The 7173-nt window shown below is 38.4% G+C and overlaps 1 protein-coding gene across 1 annotated transcript in view; it reads left to right on the top strand.

Annotated features, from left to right (window-relative positions):
* The first annotated feature begins 607 nt into the window (after positions 1–607).
* Positions 608–7173, top strand: part of LOC107660831 (serine/threonine-protein kinase PAK 3-like) — a 59061-nt gene continuing 52495 nt past the window's right edge. Inside the window, exon 1 of the mRNA XM_016450254.1 lies at positions 608–824. The gene's annotated coding sequence lies outside the window, so the exon portion shown is untranslated. The remainder of the gene's footprint in view (positions 825–7173) is intronic.

The following is a 7173-nucleotide window of genomic DNA, read 5'->3' as shown; positions in this document are numbered from 1 at the left end:
GACAGCAGCTGCTGCAGCCATCAGCCAATCAAAGGTGAGCAAGAGGGAAAAGGATGATATCATAGACAAATTAGGGCAAGTTGCATTAGCACTTTGTTTTGTATAACTGCCCGCAGACTAAACGTGGGTAGGCTGGGCTAAAGAGATAACTGGTTATGGTATAAATGGACATTCACACATACACACACACATACACAGGTTACAATTTTATTATTATTATTATTATTTTAGTGCTTATTGTTTTATAGAAACATATAAAGTGATTTTATCAGATGCTAATACCATGTTTTTCATATAATGCTTGGTACCACATGATTATACACCATATTTATATGGTACTCTATCATGGTAGTGCCCATAAAAAAATAAATAAACTGACAAGCTAATGTTTACATAAAAAAAAAAAAATGATAAAAGAAAAAATATATATATTATCATGCTGTTTTTACTCTGAATGAAACTGGGTGGGGGAAAAAATCCCTACCTTGCTTCCACTAGTCTGTGAAACAACAGATCCAGTTTTTCTGGCTGCCTCCCTCCCCCTCTCTCCTGGCAGCTGCCTTTATTAACATGCAGCCCCTTGGCCAATAAGGCTGCGAGGGCTTTGTGACATCACAGGCTAGGGAACAGTAGGCAGGCAGTGAAGCACGCAGGCTGCCGACTAGACAGTGAGTCCAGGTCTTGGGGTCAGGAACCGGTCTGACCACAGAATGGAGAGTCTGTGCATGTACTAAGTTTTAGGAATATATGCTTTGGAGGATGTACAAGGAAAACACAAGGAGGCTTCCACGGATACAGCCAGGGAATGTCAAGACATGTTTCAGGTGAGTTGTTTCTCAAGGGCTCATTTTCTGTCTGCGATGACTCGAATATGGATGAGAGAGCGAGAGAAAAAGGGAGGGAGAGTGGGAGGGTGGAGAGGGGTAACGTTTTTGCTTGGCTCTCAGCATTCAGACCTTTTGACGAGGATAGGAAAAAGAAGATGATGGAGGAAAAAGAGAGAAGCTGTGTTAATGCATTGTATCGAGGAAATACAGTTGCATTCTGGGTGCTCTTGCAGCTGCCCCTACCCCTACCCCATTCCAACAGCAAAATGCATCTCTGTTGATGTCACAAATGAACGTTGTGGGTGTGTGTAATCAGAATAGCAGCAAATATGGAAACAAATAAAGCACTGCTTTTTTTTTTTGTCTGTGAGATTCAAAGCTGCATATATTTCTATGTCGATGTGACCATTCCGACCTTCCTTGTTCCATTAATGATGCCGAAAAGATGGATGGTTCAGCAGACAGACTGATGTCATTGGTGGTGGGATATGGCCTTTTGTTAGTCTCCATATGTCTGTATTTGGGTCTTTCATATAGTACGTTTTAGAATGATTGATTTTTACCTCTGCCAAGCTTGTGCAGATGCACAAGAGGCTACACATACACTTTAGGAGTCAGAGCTAGCCAATGTCCCTCTCTTTATTCAAGTATTTTTAGATATAGAGTATCAGAAATAAAGAGCAAGGAACAATAGTTCCTGAATCAGTGGAGGATGGCTTTGTCAGAGATTTAATTCATTAACATATGTGTCCTGTGGAATAGGAGTGTAATGTGTGATGATGTGTGGGGGCTTGCACAAAAAGACCTGACTGCTAAACTAGCTATGTGGTAATTGGGGATACTCTAGTATAGGAATTTTGGCCTATAGTAATAACCAAAAAATCAATATTAGGGTATGGTTGACAACCGATATGATGGTCAGTAACCTATATGTTTTTAAAGATGTTACCTATACCTCTTCCCAGAAATTGTTATCTGATACAGAAAATGTACGGTTTGGTGTGTGTGGGGGTTTCCCTCTGTCTACACTGAATTAGTTTGTTGTTTCATATGCCTGTGAGTTTCCTGTTTTATGTGTTTTTCACATAAAAAATATATAATCATAATGTAACAGCATAATAACGCAAGAAGGCCTACACACTTCCAAATGACAACAAACTTTTAATTTTTAAGAATATTTAGATCATGGAAATGAAGTATCAAAATAATTAGATACCTTAACCTGAATAAATAGTAAATAAACATTTTCTAACAAAAAGTGCAAAGTAACAAGTACAAAAAAAAAGAAAAATGCACAAAGAACTTGTATTGAGATTTTTCCCTGACCTTCTTTTCTCTGTAAAATAAGGGTGCACACTATTGCTGAAAAACACAATCCCTACTTAGCACTCAGATGTCTGTATGCACAAAGGCACAGATCCCTAAACAAGGCCATATCTGCAGATGAAACTTTTTTTGTAGAAGCAATTTTTAAATTTGAACTAGCACCTCATGACTACACCACGTTATGTATGAGAAGCTGCAGAAGACACAGTTGCAAGTGGAATGTACAAAACATATTAACTTTTGAGTAAATATAATGGGCGATATATTGCAGTATTTTTTTTTTCTCTTTATTGTGACTTTTTAATGTGTATTATAATCAAAAGTATGCCTGAAAAACTACATTAAACTTAAGAATTACATCTAATGTTTTTCATAATTGCAACGTTTGCAACTCGTCAAGCTGTTAATCAGCATATCAGATAATATGTTTATTTCACATTGTTCCAACAATCACTGGTACACGGTCAAGCACTGTTCATACTAGGGGTGGGAATCGCAGGGTACCTCACGATACGATACGAATCACGATACATGGCTCACGATACGATAATATCACGATACAACAATTCTGCGATAATCAATATATTGCTAGACAATTCTATAATGATACCTCACGATATCTGTCTAACTATGAAAACAAAATGCCTGTGAAAAGGTTAAGTGCACGTTTTCTCTCTTTATTCAAGTCCAAACTGTTAGAAAGCAGCACAAAGTTATGTAAATCAAATTTAACAGGCTAAGGAAATTAATCATTTTATTCTTGGACTTACTAAAAGCTTACACTTTTCTTTGTGTGTAAACCAACACATTTAACTGCTTATCAACTTTATATATAGCCTATATATAAACGGTACATTTCAAAATTTACCTGGAGTGCTTTCTCAACCTTTCCTCTCCTCTCATCATAAAAACGGAGCCCCGTGCACATGACATGCAGGGGGGAAAAAAGCCATTCACATCGTGTCTTTTGCGCGCTCGGGTTCATTATTTCAAATGTATTTCAAACACACTGCACACTTCTGCACCGCATTACGGCTCTGATGAAGTTTTTTTTCGTCGTCCATGCCATAGGTGCAGATTTATCCCAGTCAGCAAACTAATTTGGCCCAGATTTGGCATGCATCTGGCACAGCTGGCATTCATCCGGCACTGGCATACAGCATGTGGGCCAAATATGGCAAGGGTTTGGCAGAGATGGTATCGGGTTTAAGATGGCACACAAGACATGGGCCAGATGTCAAATATAGTATTTGGCCCAGATGTCAAATATAGATATTAGGGATGCACCGATACCACTTTTTCCAGTACTCGCCCGATACGGATACTTTTATTTTTGGTACTTACCGATACCGAGTACCGATACCAATATTTTTATTGCATTTGTACATTTTTTAAATATTGGGTACAGAAACCAAAAGAGTATGTATAATGTTAGTTGGTTAACTTAATTTATCAAATAGATACAGTCAAAAAATAATAATATTCAGACACCTTCAAAAGTTCTCACATTATCACAGTTTATTCGCTATAGTTTAGAACATGGTAATAAAATATGACAAAAACTCAGAGTTTAACTGTGTCAGAACAAATTCAGCTTGATAATGTTAGATAGCTTTGATAGAAAGGTATGTAATGGATTACAATCAACCAAAAAGTTCCCAGACTCGGTCTGAATAATTTTTGGTCCCAAATTTGTATCAGTTTTACTGGTAGTCCACTTTATGAAGAATTTTTGGGAATAATTTATCACAGTTTACTTTATTTTGCTATCCTCACTTACAGTGTTCGAACTATACCATGGTCTTTGGGGGAACCCTCTTTTTTTTATATAACGGGGGGGGGGTGTTCGTGCGTTTGCGCGTGCCTCAAAAGAGGGCTTACAATGGCTTACCCTTGTAATTTAGCTGTTATGCATCTTTGTATGCGCTACTTGCTTTATGCAAGCACTATATAGGATAAATCACTATACAGGATTTACCCTATTATACTTTATCGACACGAATTGATAGGTGAAACAACAAACAGCCACCCACAAATAGTCAAACAAAGCATCAGGCTGTCTTTGAGTTCACATGAACAATGGTTAAAGTTACTCGTCTCTAGGCTACAGAAGAATACCATAATTCCTCCGTTCAATTAGACCTAAGACATCGAGAGTCACGCAGACCTATAACAACCCATCCACAACACATAATTGCGAATAACATGCCTTACCTTAACACAGAATCGACCACAGAGTCCAACGTTTATATTTTTTCAATGAATCTTTGAGTTAACATGTACTAAACATGAGTGGAATTTGCACCGCAGCGCCCCCACACCTTGATGCTCATGACAAGAATAGCATGTATAGTTATCTTTATTGAAGTGAATTAGGTTTAAATTGCCTTCATGCTTGAATTAATATTTTTGCAATTGTACGCATAATAATCCACGATGATCACATTACACAAAACTGAAATTGCACATCAAAATAACACATTGTCCATATTTTTTGAGAGCCCCCAAAATTTCACAAATTACGTTTTCAGGGGAGCACATGTCTTATTAAGGGGAGCCGAGCTCCCCCTAGCTCCCTCGTAGTTCGCACCCTGCTCACTTACATAAATGAGCAATAGTGTCCTTCTCGCACTAGTAAAAAAAATATCAAAAATTATATCTGGTCTCTGAATAATTTTTGGTTTGACTATATATCGTTATTTTCACACTTAATTATGCCCATTAAAATTTATTTTATACGTGTTTGTTACTTTCACTTTTTTTGCTCTATCTTTAATTTAATAGCATTAGAGCTGCTCCATTGCAGCGGCTTAGTACTGTAATCACGCGCTTTGCAGTAATAATGCAGGGAACCACTCGTTATAAATCTCCGAAAGAAGTGCGCTCTCTCTCTCTCTCTCTCTCTCTCCCTCCCTCCCTACCATTAAGTAACGTGTGCATTGTTTTACTTTCTTGTTTTTGACACATCCGACCGAACTACAAGCTTTCCAGTGATGTCTGTGAGAAAGGCATATTCACTCAACAAGCTTGCGTATCTGCGCACGCACAATCCACACAGAGTGTTCTGTTGTCTGTGTTTCTTTGTCTGAATATGGCACTTGTCTGTGTGCATTTAATTTATTTAATACACGAGTTTCACAATTTGAGTTGAATTACTGAAATAAATTAACATTTTTCCACGACATTCTTAATTATTGAGATGCACCTGTATATGATGAAGTTTCAGGACATTTTATTTGACTTTTATGTACTATTTATGTAGATGCATTACTTTGATGTGTTTTAATGGGCACGCGAGTTAAGCATTCAAATCGCATTTAAACTGGAGCGGAGGGAGTTACCATGGAAACAGGGCGTCAACTTACTCAGCTGACAAGTAGCGAGAGTCTGTCTCTCTGCTGTTTTCACTGCTTTCAGGTAAGTTTAGTCCCTACAATTACACAAATAATACAAAGCACAGCCAGCGAAGGATCGAATGCAACTGTTTTGAACGAGCGCATCTTTTTTTAACAACCAAAAAGTTTTAATCACAACCGTTAACTAGTTATAGAGGCTAACTATTAGAGGTAAGCTAACTATAGATTTGAGCTCTTAATCACATTTTATGTGTAGATGAGCGGTTTTGATAGTCTGTAAATGTTTTGCTGGTACTTTGTCAATAGATAAATGGAAGTAACTATAAGCTAATTAATTTAACCTAAAAGTCTGCACTGTGGGGTCAATCGGTGACGTCACTTACATGAACTAATGGGCTGAAACTATTTCAAACACGTTTTGAACTTTCATTGCAAACAAATATTGATAAATTGTACTGTGATTTCAGGAGCGTCAGAAAAAAAACCTAAAACAGGGGAAGTTGCAATAAAATTTGTAATGGGAGCTGCTGACAGAGATACAAGTAATAAATATAATTAAAAAAAAGATATTTGAAATTAAAATTAATAACAGTAAGACAGAACCAGAGTACTGTGAACGCACCTCACTTCAAACTGTAACGATCTGTATGTATATTATTTTCTAAACTTTAGTGAAGTGTTTGTCCAAGTAGACTTTGTTGCTTGTGGAAACCTCACGCCAGCCTGAAAGGTACTTAAAACTTAAAATCTTATTTGCACTCTTGAAGACTGTTCACCAAAGACTAAATTTCAGTCCGGCAGAATTTTCTGCACACTTCACCACTGAGGCCAAAATGAGCATTGTGAATGTAAGAGCCTCACACTACATTGTTTGTTTGAATTGTATTTCAGGGCAGTTCGTGAAGACAGATAACTTGGACAGAAGTCAATTCCAGATCCAGACTCCACACCAGACTTCTCACTCACAAGGATTGCTGTCTTTAGGTGTGAGATTCATTCAACTTGGTTTGCTGATTAAACATGATTAAATATTTGTTCAGAATACTGTTGTTGTTGTGACTATTCATCTGGGAGGGGTGTGTATCAAGTGGCTTGGTAATGGTTTTGTTGAGGCTGATATGTGGAACCCATCTGGTCGTATAGGCGTATAGGACCAGAATAGGGCCAGCTATGGTCATACAGGTGACTGAGATATGGATCTGTCACGGCGCTTTTATGGCTCATTTGTGGCCCATATTTTGACTGCCAGGTTTAGTTCACCTGTGGACCAGGCTCAGGTGTGGCTCAGTTTTGGGCTTTCTGGTTAAAGATTGGTGTTGATATGGTTTACTTAAGGTTGTGTTTTGGTTCCAATGTTACATTTCGATCTGGCCCAATTCAGGGCGAGTTATGGGTAATTAACTTGGCTGAGACTTGCGCCAGTTATGGCCCATGTGTAGCCCTTGTCTGGAATCCAGACCTGGTCCACACTAGGACCGTAATTCATTGCGGTATATGGGCCAAGCAAAAGCTGGTTGTGTGGGCCGGAGCTGGGCCAGAGAAAAATTGCTATGTGGGATGTTTCTGCCAGTCGGTGCCCTAACACGCACTTGCAATATCTGAGAGAGAGGGAGAGCATCCAGTTTTGTCGACATAAAACTGGACGCGCCGGCGCCACTCTTTCC

This window comes from Sinocyclocheilus anshuiensis, unplaced genomic scaffold (assembly GCF_001515605.1).
Source record: "Sinocyclocheilus anshuiensis isolate Anshui unplaced genomic scaffold, SAMN03320099.WGS_v1.1 scaffold2995, whole genome shotgun sequence".
Lineage (NCBI taxonomy): Eukaryota > Metazoa > Chordata > Actinopteri > Cypriniformes > Cyprinidae > Sinocyclocheilus > Sinocyclocheilus anshuiensis.
The sequence above is the reverse complement of the archived record's forward strand: the minus strand, read 5'-3'. Positions and strand labels throughout refer to the sequence as shown.